A 21,046-nucleotide genomic window follows, 5' to 3' on the forward strand; every position below is an offset into this window, starting at 1 on the left:
CACATGCTGTTCCCTCTGCTTCGAATGTTCTCTTCCTCCCATTCCTCTTACCTCTGCCTAATGCCTTGTCATTCTCAGCTGAGCCATCTCTTCCTCAAAGAAGTCTTCCCTCATCCCTGAAATACCTGAGTGCTCCCTGCTCCATATAGCACCCAACACCTTACTAAAGTTGTTGTCTGGCTTCCTTAAGAGAATGTAAGCTGTAGGAACGCATGCCTCTGTTGTCTGCCTCATATGGACAGGGACCCAGAATATCGTGTATGCTTAATATCTATTGCGATAGCCACCATCCAGATTAAGGTGGCAAACAGTCCTGGCATCAAGGGGTCTCTTTATGCTCTTTCCCAGGCAATGTCACTCACCCTCCACCCAGGTGTAACCACCACTCTGACCCTTTTCAGCACCAATTAGTATCACCTGCTCTTGAACTACACACGAATGGAGTCATACAGTATATATATAGTATGTACTCTTTTGGGTGTGGCTTCTTTTACTCAAAATAATGTCTGTTAAATTCTTCCATATTATTACACGTATCAGTAGGTCATCTTTTTCTCATTGCTGAATAGTATTCTATTGCCTGAATATAACACAATTTATTTATCCCTTCTCCTATGAGTGGACATTTGAGTTGCTTCCAGATTTTAGCTGTGATGAATAAGGCTGCTATGAACATTTTTTTTTTTTTTTTTTTTTTTTTTTTTTTTTTGAGATGGAGTCTCACTCTGTCACCCAGGCTGGAGTGCAGTGGCATGATCTCGGCTCACTGCAACCTCTGTCTCCCGCGTTCAAACAATTCTCCTGCCTCAGCCTCCCAAGTAGCTGGGATTACAGGCATGCGCCAACAAGCCTGGATCATTTTTGTATTTTTAGTAGAGACAGGGTTTTGACATGTTGGCCAGGCTGGTGTCAAACTCCTGACCTCAGATGATCCACCCTCCTCAGCCTTCCAAAGTGGTGGTTCCCCTTCAGGTGTGAGCCACGGCGCACAGCCTGTTATGAACATTTGATAGACATATGTACTCTTTTCTTTTGAATATGTAACTAGGAATAGAGTTGCTGGGTCACAAGATAAATGCCCGTTTTTGCCTAAATAGATACAGTACTTTGCCTTAGTAGATACAGTACTACCAAACAGTTTTCCAAAGTGGTTGTGGCAATTTACAGTCCTAGTCCCATTGGCAATGTTTGAGAATTCCAGATGTTCTATTTCTTTGCCATAACTTGGCATTATCAGTGCTTTTAATTTTAGCCATTCTTGTGTGTAGTGTAAATTACATTGAAATTAAAACTTTGATATAGTTTTAATTTGTATTTATTGATGATTACTAATGTTGAGCAATTTCTTATGCTTATTGGCCATTTGGATATTCTTTTGTAAAGTTTCAAGTCTTTTGACCAATTTGTTGGGTTTTTTGTCTTTTTCTTATTGATCTGTAGGCATGCTCTCTGTTTTAGGTATAAATCCTTGGTTGGGATATAATAGTTTTAATATCTTCTCCCTGTCTGGGGCTTATATTTTTATTCTCTTAATTTTAATGAAACACAACATTAATTTTTTCTTTTGTGATTAAAAGATGACTGCTTTTGTGTGTTTTGTTTAACAAATCTTTCTTTGTCTCAGAGTTGGGCATCTATTGTCTGATGTTTCTTTCCTTCTACAAGCCTTTGTTTTACCCTTTACATTTTAGTTTATTTTCTGTTTGTGTATGGGATAAGGTAGGCTGAAATTTTACTTTTATTTCAAGATAGCAGTTGCTCCAAAACCATTGTGGAAAATACCATTCTTTATGAATTAGCTTGCAATAGCATCTTTGTTATAAGTCAAATGACCATCTATATGTCCATCTATTTCTAGACTGGTCTGTGTCCCTATCGTTACACCAGCGCTACACTATCTTAGTTACCTTTATTATAAGTCTGGAAATCTGATCATATTTGCCCACCTTTTTTTCTTCTTCCAAATTGTCTTGGTTCTTTCAGGTCCTTAGCTTTTCCACAAGAATTTTAGAATCAATTTGTCAAATTATGCACACAATCCCTGGTGGGATTTTGATTGGAATTGCCTTATAGCTATAGATCAATTTGGTGAGAATCAACACCTTAACAATACTGTCCTCCAATAATTTTACATTTTATATCTCTCTGTTTATTTTGGTCTTCTTTAATGTCACTCAGAAATACTTTATAGTTTTCAGTGAATAGATCTTGCTTATGTTTTGTTGTATTACGCTTAAATCTTTGATGTTTTCATTCTATTGTAAATAGCACTTTAACTTCATTTTTAATCTTATTGCTAGTATACAAAAATATAATTAATTTTAGATTAACCTTATATCAGCATCAAAATAAAACTTATTTCAATATATTGTTCTTATATTCCATATTCTTTTAATTGCTAAATTCACTTATTAATTTTTATAGCTTGTATAGGCCAGGCACAGGGGCTCATGCCTGTAATCCTAGCACTTTGGGGAGGCTGAGGCAGGCAGATCACGAGGTCAAGAGATTGAGACCATCCTGACCAACATGGTGAAACCCTGTCTCTACTAAAAATACAAAAATTAGCTGGATGTGGCGGCACATGCCTGTAGTCCCAGCTACTCAGGAGGCTGAGGCAGGAGAATCGCTTGAACCCAGGAGGGGGAGGTTGCAGTGAGCCAAGATGGTGCCACTACATTCCAGCCTGGCAGCAGAGCAAGGCTCCATCTCAAAAACAAAGCAACAAAAAAAAGCTTGTATGTTCTTTGATATTTTTAAGGTACAGAATATATGCGATTAAAGACAATTTTACTTTTTCTTTTCTAATGTTTAACATCTACATAAACTTTTTATGCCCTATTGCTCTAGCTAGGACCTTTCATAAAAGTGATGACACTGGACATCATTGTCTTACTCTCAAATTTGGGGGATGGGGCATTTTCATACTGTTATGTATGATGTTAACTGTAAACATGGTAATAATGAACACCATGTCTTAGTCGTAACTTCAGAGGGAAAGCACTCTTACTAATAAGTATGATGCTAACCATGGGTGTATGGGGAGGAAAAATAAGTTCCCTTCTACCCTTCTAAAATGTTTGGCTGGGGCTTCTGAAACAAAATACAGACTAACAAGAGAAAACCAAACAAGTTTATTAACATGTATATCTTACATATGCCTGGAGGATACCCAGAAAATAAGTAATTCTCACAGAGAAGCTTCAAACTCCAGCTTATACAACATCTTCAACAAAAAATAATAAACTTTTAGAGAAGTAACAAGACAAAAGAAAAGGACTTTGAGTCTCCTACAATTTAGGAAATTGGAGGAAGGCAAATATACAAGAAACTAATGGTACATAAATGCTAGTTAAGTGTGTTATGTAGATGTTCTGCTGCTGTCTCCAGGCTGATAAGGGTCTAAAGTCATTTCTATCGGTGATTTACTTTTGGTGTTCTTGGTTGAGAGGGGAGGGGAGACTTTCATGTATATTTATGCCCTGCTTTTAGGAAAATAGGGAAAGGACAGGGAGTTTGTCTTGTATCTGCTTTTCCCCAATTGTCTTTAGCTCAAAATAAGCCTTATGCCAAAGTGGCATATTTTGGGGAGCTATTTCTAATCTTTATATTTAAAAGCTTCCCTCTTCTGTTAGATTACTAAGAAACATATAACAAATGGGTGCTAAATTTTGTCATTTTTTTTTTTTTGCATCTACTGAAATGACTGTATTTTTTTTCTTTCATTTGATTAATATAGCCAATTACCTTGATTGACTTTTGAATGTTAAACCAACCTTACATTTCTCAAATAAACCCCGTTTGGTCATGGTGTAATATTTTTATTATCATTGCATTTGATTTGATGATATTTCGTTTAGTATTTTTGTGTCTGTGTTCATGAGAGAGATTAGCGTGTAATATTTCTTTCTTCTAGTGTCCCTGTCAAGTTTTTGCATCAGGATTTACTGGTGTCATAAAATGGGCTGAGAAGTATTCTCTCACTTATCTTTTCTGGAATAGTTTGTGTAGATTAGTATTCTTTCTTCCTTTCTTAAAGATTTAAAACTTAAATCAGTATATCTCCTCTATTTGCTTTTTACATTTCTCTTTTTCTATTTTTATAATATTTGGATACTCTAGAGATTTTACCGTGCAACTCTAACAACTTTAAGTTAATCTTATTACTCTTATTACTTCCCAAACAATGCAAAAACCTTGCAAAAATTTAACTACATTTGACTCTTCCTGACTTCTGTGCTACTGTTTTCATATATTTTACTTAATTTATAACACTATAAACCCTTAAAAGTCAGTATCCTCCCATATTGAATTGCATATGTCCCATTTCTGGTGGTCTTCATTCCTTCCTGAAGTTCTGTGCTTCTGAGATCCTTTTATTTCAGCTAGTACAACTCCTTTTAGTATTTCTTGTAGTGCAGCTTACTAGGGACTAATATGCTCAGCTTTTGTTTGACTTAAAATGTCTTTATTTTACCATTATTTTTGAAGGATATTTTTCACTGTGTATGAATTCATAGATAGAAGTCTCTTTTTTTCATCATTCTGAAGATGTCATTCTATTGTCTCCTTGCTTCCATAGTTTCAGTTGAAAAATCTGCAATTGATTTGTTAGCAATTCTTTGAAAATAATGTTTTTTTCTTTTGCTGCTTTTAGTATTTTTCTCTTTACCTTTTCAGAGTGTAATTATAATGTTTCTGAAGGAGTTTAGAACATGTCACTGCAAAATATGCTATTTGGGCATATTGATTATATGAGCTAAAAGAAATTGACAAACAGCCAATGCTTAAAAAAATCTTTACCTCCCTTTCAGTGGCTTAAGACAAAGTATAAATTTACCCTTTTGTAAGAAAAATTTGATTTTTAAAGATAATTTTATTGGCAAAAATATCTATACTAGGAAGAGAGTTACTCTGAGACAACTTTTATCACCTAAGAGATGTTTATCTGCATAACAAGTTAATTTTTATTTACCATATATTTCCTCCCTTCACTTTCCCATAATTTGTCTCCACCAGTCTCCAGAAACTTTAATCCTCTATTCCTTTCTCTAGCTCAGAATGATAGATAAGTCTCAGTCATCTGACCACCTTCTTTAGTCTCATATTTTTGTGGGTCTCCTGTGTATACATAATTAAAGTTACTTTTCTCCTATTAATCTATCTCATGTCAATTTAATGTGAAGACCGGCCAAAGAACCTAGAAGGATAGAAGAAAGCATTTTTTTCTACCCTGTATTCTTTCTTTCTTTGTTTTTTTGTTTGTTTTTTTGTTATTTTTTTGAGATGTAGTCTCACTGTGTCACCCAGGCTGGAGGGCAGTGGCACAATCTCAGCTCACTACAACCTCCACCTCCCAGATTCAAGTGATTCTCCTACCTCAGCCTCCCAGTAGCTGGGATTACAGGTGTCCACCACCATGCCAAGATAATTTTTTTGAGTTTTTAGTAGAGATGGGATTTCACCATATTGGCCAGGCTGGTCTCAAACCCCTGATCTTAAATGATTCACCAGTCTCAGCATCCCAAAGTGCTGGCATTACAAGTGTGAGCCACTGTGCCCAGACTTCTCCCCTATATTCTTATGTATAGTTTTCTTTTTGTATTTATCCTGATTGTGGTTTTCTGAGCATCTAGAATTTGTGGGTTGATACCTTTTATATAAGTTTTAGAAAATTATCACTCTTTATCTTTTCAGAGGTTGTTTGTGCCCTATTTTCTCTCTCCTATGCTTTTGTATTGAAAGAACAAATACATTATGCATAATTAAGCCATTCTGATATTGTCCCACGTTTCTCTCACATTCTGTTCCTTCTTTTCCTTTTCCCCCTCTTTGTGCTTTAGCTTGAATATTTTCTATTGAACTTTCTTTGAAGTTACTAAATTTGTTTTCTGCTATGGCCAGTTTTCTGTTAAACCTATCCAATGTGTTTCAGTCTAGATACTACATTTTCAAATGTCCATTTAATTATTTTACATTGGCTTTGTTCAAACTTTTAATATTTGATTTATCTTTTTCTTCATCTACTCATCATTTTCTCTATTTTCTGTAACATATTTATAATAAAATTTACTAACTTTAACATGTGGATAATTTTATCTATTTTGTTGTCTTTTCTTTTCTCTTGATTATTTGTAAAGAAAAAAATTTTTCTGTCTCTTCAAATGTGTCTTGGTTTTGTTATTGTATGCCAGACACTGTGTGGAAAGGAACCATAGAAAACTGAAGTTGATACTGTTTTCCTTCAAAGACGGTTCACCTTGTCCTCTGTTAGGCAGATACGATGAGGGATGGATTACCTCAATTCATTCAAGCAGTAAGCTTCCAAGAAGCTTCATAATTGCTTCACATAGATGGCTTCACCTCTGCTTTTCACATGTTTCAAGAATGAAATCTGTCTTGTGTTTATTATAGGACGTTTCTCCAGGAAGGATTTTTCTCATAAACCCTGTGAAATTACATAATATTTTATTCTGCCTTTCCAGTCTAATACCAGCTTCTCATACCCCTCAATTCAGCTTCAGCAAATATTCTATCAGGCAAACTATCTATACATTTGGGCCTTCTCTAGACTTTAAACCAGTATATCAAGCTATATGTTATTCTAAAGCTCTACTGGTTCCTCTTCCCCTAGTATAAAATTTCTGTCTATAACACATAGTAAACACATAGTCAGACCCAGCCCATCTTCATAAGAAAAAAGAGAATAATCTTAGCCCACCCAAGAAGAGTCCTTCTCTCTTTGAAATGTTAGTTCACCTAGTCCTTTTTGTTTCCACTGTCCTCTGATATTTTTTAAAACATGATTTATGTAATTTACCCATTTTTTTCTAGTTGCTACATAAGATTAATGGCTTGCCATTACCTGTTAAATCTTACTGGAAATCAGAAATCAACTTGCTGACTCTTTTAATCCTCACATTTTTATGAAGTAGGTATCATTTTCAGACAAATTATGTAACTTGCCAAAGATCACATAGTAGTAAGTAATGAAGCCAGGAGATCAACCTAAGCTATCTCATTTTAAAACCAGGTGTGGTAATGACCATTCTAATATATTGCCTCCAATGGATGAGAGTATCCTTTATATAATAGGTGAAGAAATGCTAATTCTGATTTCTAGTTGAAAATCGGGAAAGAAGATCATTTTTAAAACATTCTTTTGAGATTTATGTTAGTCAGATATGTAAATAAATTACTTTAAATTCAAGGCACATTTCTCACCAAAATTCTTCTGTAGAAATTAAATTACCTTCTCCTACTCCTCAAGAATCAAAGGACAAACCTCACTTCCTCAAAGGCCATTTTTGTTCCGATTTTCTTCAATAAACATGAAGGACAACTGTCAAATTTTCTGTGTCTTCCTCCCTTAGTATATTACTGTTAATTTTAACAATTTGCTTCACCAATACAAATGAATCTAGGAAAACATCCTCATTTTATGTTTTCATTCTTGGAATGTAAGTGCAGTAGCCTTCTAAACACCTTACTTAGAACGGCAAAAGTTAAGACAATTAGAGCAGAAATGGGGAAATCCACAATCAATTTGTGATTTCACAAGAACCAAAGAATATCAGGTGAGAACCTACGGGCCTTCAGGGAGCTGTTGGCTTGTGACTGCAAAGGGTAAGTCACAACTGAAGCTAATATGTAAACCTGAAAATCTCTGGTGTTCACTCTTTGTGGGCTTTTGGCTAATAATGATGTGATCATGATAAAGTCTCTCCTGCAGTTTTACCAGAAGGAAAAGTTAATATGTAAAGAATCAGCATCTCTTCCACTCCCTGTAATGGCAGAGACAAAATTCAGATTGGACGATGGCAATATCCAATTTATGAACTTACTAAGAAAGACTTCTGGTTGGTTTTTAGGAAGTAAAGTGTCACTCAACAGTGCAGATAAATCAAACAATCCTATAAAGAAAGTGGTGGTCTACTTGAAAGCAGAATTATAAAACTAAATCTGAAAGAGGAAAAAAGGAATCTGTGAAGTCCCATCACTTGAAATATTTCCATTACCTTCTGCTGCCTCCCAGTCGACCAAAGAAGGCAGTGATTTCCATGCATTGGCAATGTCTGGCAGACTTGCTGGTTCAGTTCCTGGGTTTTATCACTCTATAAATTTTGATGGTTCAATTATACTACCATCAAAGAATGTTAAAATGCCACTCTCCTGTATAAAACAAAGGTTTTAACACTACCTGCCGTTATAACAATCAACTTAACAAATGCCTTTATCATGTGCTTACCATTTGAAAGGCATTCTATGTGGATTTTTGCTGATCTTCAAAAAATCGCTACAAATTATGCAAATATTTTTTGAGGCAGGGTCTCACTATGTCATCCAGGCTGGAGTGTAGTGGCGTGATCTCAGCTCCCTGCAGCCTCGACCCCCTGAGTTTAAGCAATTTTCCCACCTCGGCCTCCCAAGTAGCTGGGACTACAGGCACGTGCCACCATGCCTGGCTAATTTTTGCATTTTTTGAAGAAACGGTTTCACCATATTGCCCAGGCTGGTCTCAAACTCCTGGGCTCAAGTGATCTGCTCACCTCGGCCTCCCAAAGTGCTGGGATTATAGACATAAGCCACCTTGCCTGGCCTATTTTTATGTTATAGATTTAAAAAATAAGCTTAGAGTGGTCAAGTGATTTTAAGGCCAGACAACCAGTAAGTGATGGGGACAAGAGTCCAAACCATGGTATAATTCTGAAGCCTGACCTCTTTCCACAAAATTATCCTTCTCCTATTCATATAGGCTTGGTTCCTCTTCAGTTTGGTTCCAACCTAACTGTCCTGTCTTATCCCTCCTCATTTCCATTCCCACTCCTTCCATTCTGGCCACATTGCTCTATTCTCTCAAATGCTCTGTGCTTATTTTCTCTTCTGTGTCTTTACACACACTTCCTCATACTAGTACTGTTTTTGATCCTTGACCCTGGAAAAGGCCAATTTATCCTTCAAGTTTCTACTCAGATACCACGTCCTCCAATAAACATGCTCAAACCACTCTCCTCCATCCCCCAGTTCCTCATAGCAATCTCTCTCTTCCAGATATTTGTGTATTCTCTGTACTATTTGTTCATTCATTTATTCATTTAACAGATCTTTATTCACTTCAGGCACTGGAAACACAAAAATGACTAGAAGTGAAATCCTATAGACACAATGAGCACTTATTATGCACCAGGCACTGTTCTGAACCACTTATACATTCTACTTATTTAATCTTCACAGCAACACTCTAAAGTAAGTACCTTTTTCCCAATCTGAAAACAAAAAAGAAAAATAAAGAAAATAAAGTCAATACCTTTTATACTTATGAAACTACTGATGTACAGTGAGGTTAAACAAGTTTCCCAACGTCACACAGCTAGGAAGTTGGGCAAATGGGCTCCAGCACCCACACTTTCAAAACCACTACCTCACATAGGTTCAGATGTAGCACAGAGAAGATAAGCCTGCCTCACAGAAGTCTTCACAGAACAGGTGATGTTTTAACGGTGTCTTGAAGAAAGATGAGCGGTTCATCAAGAAATCAGGAATAGAAGAGTGCAATGGACATTGTGGTTGATTCCCCAGCATGCAATTCAGTCTCTCTCAGCAACTGTGAACTTTAAAAAAGTTGGGAAAAGATACGAACCTCATGAATGGTTCGCGACTCACCTAACGTTAACCACCTCAGTAATTGCAGTAATTCCAGTAAGTAATTTCAGTGCCCCTTGGCCATGATTCATTCAGAAACCTAAGCCTAATAGCATTTCATTGCAACAAAAATTGATCCAAAAAAGTCCATGAGATCATATTGAAGGAAGAACTACTCTTGGAGGCACTCTTCCTCTTCTCCTGGATGTGAAAGAGGAAGCAAATAGCCCCATAATATGGTTTGGCTGTGTCTCCACCCAAATCTCATCTTGAATTGTAGCTCCCATAATTCCCACCTGTCATGGGAGGAACTCAGTGGGAAGTAATTGAATCTTGGGGGCAGGTCTTTTCCATGCTGTTCTCATGATAGTGAATAAATCTCACAAGATCTGATGGTTTTATCAAGGGGAGTTTTCCTACACAAGTTCTTGCCTACTGCCACGTAAGATGTGCCTTTGCTTCTCCTTTGCCTTCTGCCATGATTGTGAATCCTCCCCAGCCATGCAGAACTGTGAATCCATTAAATTTCTTTCCTTTATAAATTACCCAGTCTCACGTATGTCTTTATTAGCAGTGTGAGAACAGACTAATACACTCCGCTTGCTACTCACAGCCATTTTATGAGCATGAGGAGGACCAGCATTTACACAAAGGCTACCGTCTTAGCCTAGGTTCCCCAACTTATGCCAGTGTCTCACCTTCCAGCTGCTCCCCATCCCAATTCTCTACCATACAGTCTTAGTAATTGTAGTAATACTGTATGTCAAGGGTTAGCAACACCCTGCTTTCCACCAACAATGAAGTCCTTGTTGCCGTCTACCAATGAGTAATCAAGTCACAGAATCCATCCTGAGGGACTGCTTTCAGGGAACTTTCTGGTTCCAACTCTCATAGCCTAGGTTTTCCCCTGAAAACAGAGCCTGGGGCAAGAATATCCCCGTGAGTAGCTTATTTGAGAGAATTTAAGGGTAGAAGAGTGGAAAGACTCTGAACAGTGAGGGGAGAAAGGAAAGTAAATTCAATGGCACACTATCAAATTAGTCACTACTGTTGGCAACTGGACATTGATCCTGCTAAGAGATTCTAAAAGAACTGTATAGAATATGACTCAGAAATGTGTCATATTCTATGACAAAGGTTGAAAGACTGCAACATTTATCTACTTGTTCTCATCTCCCATTGGTCAACAGTTGACCCATGGCACGTTAACGTCTTCCTGTTTGTAAGTTTGCTGTGCACAAGGGTCCAGCTGGTCCCTCAGTTGGTTCCTAGAAGACACATCTGCTAGTAGAAGAGCCCTGGAACAGAAAGTGAAAACTATGCTGTGCAGCTGAAGCAAGGTGCTGATGCACCTGGGCAGAGCTGATTCCTGCACCAGTTGCTAGATTAAAGGTAGACTGAGAGGCTACGAGACAGGGCACAGAAGGTGCCCTGTAGTACTGGATGTCAAACAAAGAAAAAGCACCTGCAAGCTCAAGGCCATCATTCAGTTGCTAGAATCAGGCTACCTCTGTACTTCCAGTAACGTGAGCAGTAATTCCTCATTGTTTAAGCCACCTCTTTCTTTTTAATTCCCCCTTTAATAAAAGGAGACTGCAAGACCAAAAAAATTATGAATTGTAGCATGGCAAGTAACAGCAGAAAGGCAGTCACAGATATAGCGTTTGTTTTCCTCATTGGTTTTGAAGCCTTAATGGTAACACATCATTCATGTTCAGAAATGGTTTCTTATTTACATAAAATAAAGCATGCTGTCTTTTTTGTAACCTGAAGCCAAAATCATGTCAATTCTTATAGTAGTTATTTCATACAGAAGAAAGAACCTGTAAAATCAAGTAAGAAATTCATTCATCAACTCAGCCTTTCATTCAACAAATTTGAGGTACCCTCATGTACCAGTCAGTGTTGTTTTCACCAGAGATACAGCAGGGAACCAGAGAAAACTGCCCACAGTCAAGGAGCTTACAGTCTAGTGGGGAGAAACAGACAGTAAGCAAATAAATACTCAGGGGAGGGAGAAAGCTAATGCTAACTTTATATTTTAATGGATTGTTTTGGCTTCTGTATCTGGAATAGACTCTAAGGGGCAGGGGTGGAAGTGAGGAGACCAACTGAGAGACTCACATAGCGATTCAGGCTAGAAATGATGGTGGCCTGGACCAGGTGGAAAGAGTGAAGGTGGGCCAGGCACGGTGGCTCATGCCTGTAATCCCAACAATTTGGGAGGCCAAGGCAGGCGGATTACTTGAGGTCAGGAGTTCAAGACCAGCCTAACCAACATGGTGAAACCCCATCTCTACTAAAAATACAAAAATTAGCCAGGCATGGTGGTGGGTGCCTGTAATCCCAGCTACTCAGGAGGCTGAGGTAGAGGCATCGCTTGAATCCAGGAGGCAGAGGTTGCAGTGAGCCAAGACATGCCACTGCACTCCAGCCTGGGTGACAGAGCGAGACTTAGTCTCAAAAAAAAAAAAAAAGAAGGTGGTAAGAAGTGTTCATCGCCATCCCCTTTATTATGCATATGAGTAAAATTTTGAGGAGGAAAATGTCCGAGAGAAAAGGGGGATCCAGAAGGAGACGGAGAAGACAACGAAATAGAAAAGGTCATTGGATAGGTGTTGAGAGGGGCATTTGATTGGGGAGCAGTTGCAAAGTGTGAAAGAGACAGGCAGAAATTGAAAGAAATATAAGTTATGAATTGAATCCACTTTAATGTTAATCAATAGCCAAGTAAAGATTGGAATTACTTTTAATGACCTTCAGTTGTGTTTCTGAGGCATGTTTCTTGAAATACATGACCATGCAAAGATATGACCATGTAGGACCCAGTATATATGTGTTACACAGGTTTACACTGCATGAAATTTATAATGTTTAACACATTTGCAGGTGATTTTAAAATATTTTTGCTCATTGATTTTTTTTTAGTATTTTCCTCTGACACATACTAACCACCAACTCCTGCAAAGAAAATTAAATAGATGTTAGTTTAGCTATGAATTGAAAAAGGATCATGATCAGAGTCTCAGCAGATAGAATGTATTTTAGAAATTAATTTCGCTAAGTTTGGACTTCTCACATTCATCATTTCATAATTCATATTTTTTAATTTGTACAGTTCATTGCACAAGCCCATTTTCTTTTCCTGAAAGAAGAGGTTTGGTTCTTAAAGAGCCCTGTGGTTTATTAAGGAAAAGCATGTGAAGTAAAGTATAAACAACATGTGATTCTGAAGGCAAGTTTTTGTGACTGGGTTTGCCTCCTTTCCAGCCTTAATGAAATGATGAAGTAGAAGCAAAACTGGATGACCAGTTGGGCAGGGAGCACTGGATGACCTCCTTGTTCAAAAATATTGGGGACAACAAATTCTGCCTTTCAAATGCAGGTGCACTCAGAGTGTGAACTCCATCACACCTCTGTGTGAACACTGGTGCCTCAGTTATAGAAGACAGTGGGCAATGGGGCACTAACCAACAATAGTAGGGGAAGTCCTAAAGACCTAGAATCAGGGAACCTAGGTTCTGGCCACATCTCTGCTACTGTCTATGTGGCTCTAAGAAAGTCACATTAATCAATAAATGTTATTGAGAAAACTGAATGTCCGCATGCAAAAGAATAAAGTTCAACCCTTACCGTACTATATACAGAAAGGAACTCAGAATAGATCAAATATTTAAACATAAGAGCTAAAACTATAAAACTCTTAGAGAAAACCATGGAAAAATCTTCATGATATTAAATATCACAATGATTCCTTGTATATAACACCAAAAGCACAAGCAACAAAAGAAAATAAAGATAAATTGCTCTGCATCAAAATTAAAAGCTTCTGTGCATCAAAATACACAATTAACAGAGTGAACAAGCATCTCACTAAACGAGAGAAAATGTTTTCAAACTATATATCTCATAAGGGATCAATATAAGAACTATATAAAGAACTCCTGCAACAACAACAACAACAAAAAAAACCAGGCAAAGGATTTAAATAGACATTTTTCCAAAGAAGATATGCAAATGCCAATAAGCACATGAAAAGATGCTCCTCATCACTAATGATTAGAGAAATGAAAATCAAAACTACAGTGAGATAGCATTCACATCTATTAGGAGAGCTGTTTATTCAAAAAAAAAAAAAAGCACAAATATGCACAGAAAATAACAAGTGCTGGAAAGGATTTGGAGAAATTGGAGCTTGTATGCACACTGGTAAGAAACTTTGTATACTGTTGTTTGGTAAAATGGTGCAGTCACTGCGGAAAACAGTGTGGTGGATCCTCAAAAAATTACAATTAGAATTATCATATGATCCATTATCTATATGACATGCTAATAGGTATGTAAAAAAATTGGAAGAAGGGACTTGAGATATTTTTAGATTCATGTTTACAGCAGCATTATTCTCAACAACAAATGGTTAAAAGTATCCAAGTTTTCATCAACAGAGGAAGGGATAAACAAAATGTGGTATATACATACGGTGGAATATTACTCAGCTTTAGAAAGAAAGAAAATTCTCACAGAGGCTACAACATGAAAGAACATTGAAGACATTAAGCAAAATGAAATGTCAGTCACAAAAGGGCAAATACTATGTGATTCCACCTATATAAGGTACCTAGTGTAGTTGAATTCATACAGACAGAAAGGAGAATGGTGGTAGCCAGGGGCTAATGGGAGGGAGAAAGAGGTTATTGTTTAATGGCTACAGAGTTTCAGTTTTGCAAAATCAAAAGAACTCTGGAAATAGATGGTGGTAGTCGCACAACAATGTGAGCGTACTTAATGCCACTGAACTGTGTACCTGAGAATAATTAGTATAGTAAATCTTATGTCATATGTAGTTTACAATTAATTTTTTTTTTTTTTTTTTTTTTTTTTTTTTTTTTTTTTTTTTGAGACAGAGTCTTGCTCTGTCTCCCAGGCTGGAGTGCAATGGTACAATCTCGGCTCACTGCAACCTCCACTCCCTGGGTTCAAGCCATTCTCCTGCCTCAGCCTCCTAAGTAGCTGAGATTGCAGGCATCTGCCACCACGCCCAGCTAATTTTTGTATTTTTTAGTAGAGATGGGGTTTCACCATGTTGGCCGAGCTGGTCTCAAACTCCTGGCCTCAGGTGATCCACCCGCCTTGGCCTCCCAAAGTGCTGGGATTACAGGTGTGAGCCACCATGTCCAGCCTACAATTTTTTTTTCTTTTTTTGAGACAAAGTCTCGCTCTTGCCCCCCAGGGCTGGAGTGCAATGGCACCATCTTGGCCCATTGCAACCTCTGCTTCCCGGGTTCAAGCGATTCTCCTGCTTCAGCCTCCGAGTAGCTGGGATTACAGGCACCTGCCACCACGCCCAGCTAATTTTTGTATTTTAAGTAGAGACAGGGTTTCACCATGTTGGCCAGGCTGGTCTCAAACTCCTGACCTCAGGTGATTCGCCCGCCTCGGCCTCCCAAAGTGCTGGGATTAAAGGCGTGAGCCACCGCACCAGGCCAATTAAAATTTTTTAAGATAATGAATAGAAAATGCATTCACAGTGTAGGATACACAAAAAGTGTTCCAAAAATAATAAACTTTGTATTTGTTATTATTTTACTACGTGTTCTTGAATGGAGGCCCAAGATGTTCCTATTATGTTGAGTTCCTCTCTAGGCAAAAGCATGTCATGGGATAAAATCATCAGAATTTTTAGAAATGCCTGAGAAATTATTCAGTCCCACTATCCTGGGAAAGTCACAATCCCTTGCCAACTCTTTGAGGGTCATATCTAAAATCCAAGGTTTGGATGTTTCAATTAAATCTGTCAGTCCTTTCACCCCTCATAGTCCTCCAGTCTACTTCAGTAGTTTGTAAATTATATTCTGCAATTCTAAGTTCTTCAGGCAAGGGGCATGCTGAGTGGTTTGAGCTCTGGATGCTTCTGTATGCACACACACACACACACACACACACCTTGCTTCAAGCAGAGATGCTACACTTATTTCTGTTTTATATACTTGATTGTGTTCAATATTTACTTTTTTTAAAGTCCTTCTAATAGAAAAATTGAAAGCTATATTTCTTTTTTATAAAGCCAAGTAAGTGAATTTTTCAGGTAAATAATGTTTACCCCCTCTAAGTCACAAAACTTATTTTAAATTTTCACTGTGTTTGATACAAATCCTACACAAGCTGACTCTTGTCTCATTTTTTTCTAAAATAGGATTTCTCGAGCATAGTCCAATTGGTAAGGCTTCGCTTTGCCAGAGATTGGCATATGGTGGACTCTACACTACATGTATAAGTTTCTGTTTGCTATTCAAGAAAAATACAATACTTTGAGACCAAAATGAAACTAATAACTAAGAAGTAGCTTGGTCCCTCCTATCAAACAACTTTTGGGTTTTCCTATATCAGTGCACCTGAATCTTCATTTGTCACCCAGTATCAATTCAGGTTCCACACCTCCGGCTCCACACAGGTTGTTACCTCTATTTAGGACATCTGCTCTTCCTTTCCTACACTGAGTCTTCATCTGGCCAAATTCTTGTCATTGCTAAAAATTCAGCCCAGCTGTTGCCACCTAAAAAGCCACCAAAGCTGGGTGAAATGCTTCTCTTACTCATCTCCCAAACACTGTCCATATATATACCATGTATATGCATGTACCCCACAGCACTTCCCAACTCTTATTATCATTGTCTATTTGTTAGTCTTTTTCTCATGTAGGTATATGCCCCTCCAGCCAAAGTCTACATTCTATTTATCTCTGTAACCACAATGCAGGTGACAGGGTTGGAGTACTTAATATGCATTATTTAACCAAACTAAAATAATTTTATGTCAACTTAAAGGTTCACAGATGATCAACACTTTTTTAATTGCCAACTTCTCTTGACTTCACAGGTAGTTTTCTGCTATGCTTCATCTCTTAGTTATATCAGATAATTTGAATGTCAACTGCTGTTAACAAGATTATTTAATGACACAGAAAAATACAAATGGAAATTAAGAAAAAATCTAAATACAAAGCTGTGCAAACTTAATCAAAATTTTACGAAAGCAACTACATATATTGTATTAATATATGTATATAGAAAATATTTGCATACACAGTATACAATACATATACTGTATATTATTGTGTATGCAAACAATTCCTACATATATAAAAAACAATAATATGTGGCTGCTTTTATATATACATGCACATGGAAATGCATTGAAATAGTTAATAGCATCTAAATCTTTTAGGGATGTCTACAGGCATTTTTTAAAATATCTTTTAAAAAATTCCAGTCTGACATATAAGATGTTTGGAAGTTGCCACTCCATCCTAACAATAAGAAAAAATCCTGAACAAACTGAAAAATTAACAACTCTTTTTAGACGAATCAGAGAAGTGAGGTCACAGAGCAAACCATTGACCCCAAAATTGGAGAGATAAACAGGCAGATATGGGGAATCATAACATACTGGAGCAGAAAACCCCATGGGAGCCAGTACTGGGGTAGAAAAACCTGAGCTGACCGGGCACAGTGGCTCATGCCTATAATCCCAGCACTTTGGGAGGCTGAGGTGAGAGGATCACTTGAGGTCAGGAGTTCAAGACCAGCCTGGCCAACATGGTGAAACCCGTTTCTACTAAAAATATAAAAATTAGCCAGGCATGGTGGTGTGCACCTGTAATCCCAGCTACTCAGGAGGCTGAGGCAGAAGAACAGCTTGAATCCAGGAGGTGGAGGTTGCCGAGATTGCACCACTGCACTCCAGCTTGGGCAACAGAGTGAGACCCTGTCAAGATAGAAAGAAAGAGAGAAGGAAAGAGAAAGAGAGGGAGGGAGGGAGGGAGGGAGGGAGGGAGGAAGGAAGGAAGGAAGGAAGGAAGGAAGGAAGGAAGGAAGGAAGGAAGGAAGGAAGGAAGGAAGAGAAAGGGACCTAACCTGTAACTGACAAATTGCTGGAGGCTCAGTATGAACAAGTCTGTCATACCAAAACTCCAGGAGGGCCTAGTTATTAAGGGGTCCCCATAGTTTCATTAGTTTTAAGTCCAGGAGCTCAACCAGGTTCCCACAATGAAGACTGAAGAAAAATCTTCTTATGTTTCCAGTAGGGGAAAGAGAAGAGAGGAAAAGTGGTTACTTTGAAGTACACCGAAGCATTCTTTTCTTCTGAACAAGGTGTGCCTTCAAAAGAAACTATTAATATTTTGGGGTCACACCTGTAACCCCACACTTTGGGAGGCTGAGACAGGAGGAATCCTTGAGCCCAGGAGTTCAAGACCAGCCTGGGCAAGAAAACAAGACCCTCATTTCTATTTTTAAAAAAATTTTTTAATTCATCAGGTTTGGCTGGGTACAGTGGCTCATGCCTGTAATCCAAATAATTTCAGAGGCCAAGGAGGGAAGTTTGCTTGAAACCAGGAGTTCAAGACCAACCTGGCCAATATAGTGAGACTCTGTCTCTTAAAGAGAGAACGAGCAAGATAGAGAGAAATATTATTTTACCAGAGCATAATTAATTGGGGGTTTGTCAGAGCCTAACCAACCTAGGGGAAGTGATATATCCAACTCCAATCCCTTCCACCCACCCTGTCCTACCTAAAGCAGGGTGGGGGGGACCTTAAAGGCACTTGTGAAGTGCATAGTCAAGGGACACAGGCTCACTAAAACCCCTAATCATATGACTATAGAATGTTTCCCCTCCCCCACACCTTACCACCACATCACTAAAGGTCTATTTACTAGAGTTCCTTTCTAGCAGTACATAATGTCCAGCTTTTAACAAAAAGTAAAAGGCATACTGAAAGAAAAATAACAGTTTGAAGAAATAGACTCAGAGCTGAGATGCTGGAATTATCAGATCATGATACTATAATTAATATGGTAAGGACTCTAATGGAATAAAAGTAAACATGCAAGAACAGATGGGCAATGTAAGTAGAGAGATGAAAATTCTCATGTCAAAAAGAAATGCAATATATCAAAAACACTGTAAGAGAAATGAAGAATGCCTTTGGATGGACTCATTAGTAGATTAGACATGGCTGGGGAAATTATCTCCAAGCTTGAGGATATGTCAATAGAACATCTAAAACTAAAAAGCAAAGAGAAAAAAATACTGAAAAATAGAATAGGATATCCAAGAACTATGGGACAAACACAAAAGGTGCAACATAAATATTGTGAATATTAGGAAAAGTAGAAATAGAGATAAAAAAAAAAAAAGAAGAAATATTTAAAGCAATAATAACAGAATTTCCCAAAAACTAAATGTGAGACACCAAATCGCAGATCCATGAGGCTTAGGGAACATCAGGAAGAATAAATACAAAAAATTTACACTGAAGCATATTATTTTCAAACTACAGAAAATCAAAAATAAAGAAAAAACTATGGAAGACAATAGAGGACAAAAATACATTACCTGTAGAGGAGCAAAGATAAGAATTACATCTCAATTCTCGGAAACAATGTAAGCAAGAGGAGAATGGATTGAAATATTTAAAGTGTTTAGAGAAAAATGCCCCACTAGAATGAATTCTTTATCCTGTGAAAGTTTATTTCAAAAGTGGAGAAATAATTTCTCAGACAAACAAACATTGAAGGAATTTGTTGCCAGTAGACCTTCCTTTCAAGGAATATTTTTAAAAACTTCAGAGAGAAGAAAATTGATAAAGTCCAGAAATTCAAATCTACATAAAGGAAGATCATTTGAAAAGGAATAAGTAAAAGTAAATAAAAACGTTTATGTTTCTTATTCCTGATTGGCATAACAGAGAATGGTTTGTTCAAAATAACAATAGCAATAACATATTTGATTATGTATGTTCATGTGTATGTAAATATATACGGAATAGTCCATGACGTCTGATTGTTCAACTTATGACTTTTTTGACTTTACAATGGTATGAAAGGAATGCACATTCAGTAGAAACTATACCTCTATCATTGTTTTTCACTTTCAGTACAGTTTTAAACAAATTGTATGAGACAGTCAACACTTTATTATAAAACAGACTTTCTGTTGGATGATTTTGCCTATATGTAGGCTAACTTAAGTGTTCTGAGCACATAGGCTAGGCTAAGTGATGATGTTTGATAGGCTAGGTGTATTAAATCCATCTTTCACTTGTGATATTTTCAATTATTAGGCTGTAACCCCAAAGTAAGTTGAAGAGCATCCGTATACAATTACATGTGCTTACGTATATGTGAAATGAATAATAGCAATGACATAAGGGGTGAGAAGAAGGAATTAGGCTTATTTTGTATTATAAGGTATTTGCACTACTTGTGAAGTGGTATGGTATTATTTGAAGATGGATTGAATTAGTTGTATATTGCAAATTCCATCTAGAACAACCACTAAAACGTTTTAAAAGTATAATTGATATGCTAAGAAAGAAGATAAAATGAAGAAAAATTATATAATGGTCTATTAAAACCACAAATGGCCTAAAAACAGTGGAAGGCAAAAATGAAATAAAGAAAAAGGCAACAATAGAAAACAGTAATAAGTATGATAGATATCAACACAACTAAATTAATAATCACTTTAAACATTAATGGCCTAAACCTACCACTGAAAAGACAAATTGTCAGAGTGGACCAAAAAAGAAGACCCAACTATATATTGACCGCAAGAAACTCACTTTAAACGTAAACATATATATTAAAAGTAAAGGGATGAAGCTGGGCGCAGTGGCTAACGCCTGTAATTCCAGCACTTTGGGAGGCCAAAGCAGGCAGATCACCTGAGGTCAGGAGTTCGAGACCAGCCTGGCCAACATGGTGAAACCCCGTCTCTACTAAAAATACAAAAAGTAGCCAGGCGTGGTGGAAGGCGCCTGTAATCCCAGCCATTCGGGAAGCTGAGGCTGTAATCCCAGCCATTCGCTTGAACCCAGGAGGCGGAGGTTGCGGTGAGCCCAGATAGTGCCATTGCACTCCAGGCTGGGTGACAAGAGTGAGACTCCATCTCAAAAAAAAAGTAAAGGGATGAATAGGCAAAGCATAGAGTTTTTAGGGTAACAAAACTATTCTGTATGATATTATAGTGGTAGACACATGTCATTATACATTTTCAAAAACCTTACAAAGCACAATACCAAAAGTGAACTCTAATGAAAACCATGGAGTTGGTAGACAATGAGGTATCAACGTAGTATTAAATAACTTTTCTTTTTTTCTTTTCTTTTTTTGTTTTGACACGGAGTCTTGGTCTGTCGCCAGGGCTGGAGTGCTATGGCACAATCTCCAGCTCACTACAATTCCTCCGCCTCCCAGGTTCAAGCGATTCTCCTGCCTCAGCCTCCAGAATAGCTGGAACTACAGGCATGCGCCACCACAGCCGGCTAATTTTTGTATTTTTAGTTGAAACGGGGTTTCACCATGTTAGCCAGGCTTGTCTGAAACTCCCGATCTCAGACAGT

This window comes from Rhinopithecus roxellana, chromosome 5 (genome assembly GCF_007565055.1).
Source record: "Rhinopithecus roxellana isolate Shanxi Qingling chromosome 5, ASM756505v1, whole genome shotgun sequence".
Taxonomy (NCBI): Eukaryota; Metazoa; Chordata; class Mammalia; order Primates; family Cercopithecidae; genus Rhinopithecus; species Rhinopithecus roxellana.